This window comes from Equus quagga, chromosome 2, assembly GCF_021613505.1.
Source record: "Equus quagga isolate Etosha38 chromosome 2, UCLA_HA_Equagga_1.0, whole genome shotgun sequence".
In the NCBI taxonomy this organism is placed as follows: Eukaryota; Metazoa; Chordata; class Mammalia; order Perissodactyla; family Equidae; genus Equus; species Equus quagga.
This window is the reverse complement of record NC_060268.1, coordinates 35,053,133-35,054,912: the sequence shown is the minus strand read 5'-3', so window position 1 is coordinate 35,054,912 and position 1,780 is coordinate 35,053,133. Positions and strand designations below refer to the sequence as shown.

At 56.6% G+C, this 1,780-nt stretch overlaps 1 protein-coding gene across 1 annotated transcript in view; it reads left to right on the top strand.

Moving 5' to 3' along the window:
* The first annotated feature begins 502 nt into the window (after positions 1-502).
* The window catches only part of MEIS2 (Meis homeobox 2), a 202,517-nt gene continuing 201,239 nt past the window's right edge, over positions 503-1,780 (top strand). Inside the window, exon 1 of the mRNA XM_046654220.1 lies at positions 503-1,629. The gene's annotated coding sequence lies outside the window, so the exon portion shown is untranslated. The remainder of the gene's footprint in view (positions 1,630-1,780) is intronic.

Here is a 1,780-nt window from a genome sequence, read left to right as displayed (position 1 = left end):
TCCGCAGCCCCGCTCCCCGGCGTCGCACTCCGCTCGCCTTTGCCAGCCCCTCCACACTATCTTTATATGTGAGGGCCGATTTCCCGCAGACATCATTGTTATGATGGCTCATTTAATCAAACTGTTTAATTGCTCTGGTAATCACTATCATCATCACAGGTGCTCAATCATTCATCATTTTTGGAGGGCTTTATTGACCTCCGGAGCTCATTCCCCAGCCCTATTAAAACGAGGCCAAATTTCTCCGACTCCGCTTGGAGTCTCTGCAGGCTGCGATGGAAACCCAGTTGAGTGTTGCCCGAAAGCTTACAGTGAAGCAGAGAAGACCGAAAGGGGGCCCCCCAAAAAAGCCCACCGTCCTTCCTTCTGTCCTTCTCTCTCTCTCTCTCCCTCTCTCTCTCTCTCTCACACACACACACACACACACACACACACACGGTACTTTATTCTCCCTGCGTCCCCCCATCCGCCAGGAACTCGGATCAAAGCCGCGTGCGGAGGATAACGCTACTTTCTACTCTCCAGAATGGGTTCAAAGTTGGAGAGGGAGGCGGCTGTTGAGGAACACTCTGTTTTCGATTCTCTGGGCCGGGGACCATGAACCAGGGCGAGAGCGAGGAGTAGGGGGTCGGCTGCACTCGGAGCGCAGGGCCAGGCTGCTGGGCGGCGGGGAGCCGGGGAGCGGCGGCGGCAGCGGCGCTGCGCGCGCGGGCAGACCATAGCTCCGCCCCCAGCTCGGGGCTCCGAGTGATTGACGCGCGGCGGCCGGGAAACCCGCGGCGCTGAGGTGAGGCTGAGTACAGCTCCGGCCAGGGATTGGGTGAGACATCGGCCAGAACTACTTTCTACACAAACGGTGCGAGATAGTTACCTTCCTTCCCCCCACTCTCCTCCTTTTTCCTTTTTGGAAAAGTTCATTCCAGTCGGCCCCATCTTCCCTATCCCGCGAAATTGCCCGGGATAATTAACACAGCCATTAGCCCGCAAAACCGCGCCCCGGCCTCTGCGCCCCCGGCGACCACAACAAAGCTGGGCAGGGAGTGCGGGCCAATTCTCCTCGCATGGCATCTTCCCTCTGCCTCTCTCTTTCTCTCTCCCTGTCTTTTCCTCCCGTGCTTCCCAGCTCTAAGTGAGATCCACTTCGGAGGCGCACACCAATCGCGCGCGCGCGCGCATACACACATACACACAAACACATACAGACACCCCTGGCGACATCAGACAACATCAAACAACCAAACGACTCTTTCCCCACTTCCTCCCTCCCGATTCCGCCACGGCCCCAAAGACTCTCTGGGGTGGCCCTGGTCCGCACGGCTTGGAGGGAGTGCTCTCTGAGTTAAGCTGGTCTCTTCTTGTCCTGGAAAAAATGAATGCTGACATCAAGGGTCCTGGATCTGCAGAGGGAAGAAAGTACCACTTAAAAAAAAAACTCTAGCCCGGCCGTGGTACCGTCTGCAGCGCCGGCTACCCCTGGATGTTAGCGGAAAGCCTTCGGGCGCGGGAATCGGCTGACAGAGGAGTAGGGCCCGCGGAGTTAAAAGGAACAAAAGCAAGAGCGCCATGCCAAACGTCCCCGACACGACCCGGTTAGGCAAGAGCCCGGAGTGATGGGAAAATGAACTAGAAGTAAGTTTTATTTTTTTAAAAAAATTAAAAGATCTGAGGCTGTACCGTACTTTCCCTGTGGTTTTCTGCAGTTTTCCTCTCTGCGCTCTCCCTGTCCTCTTCATTCTCTCTCTCTCTCTCCCTCTTTCCTCGTGAGCGCGCGCGCGCGCGC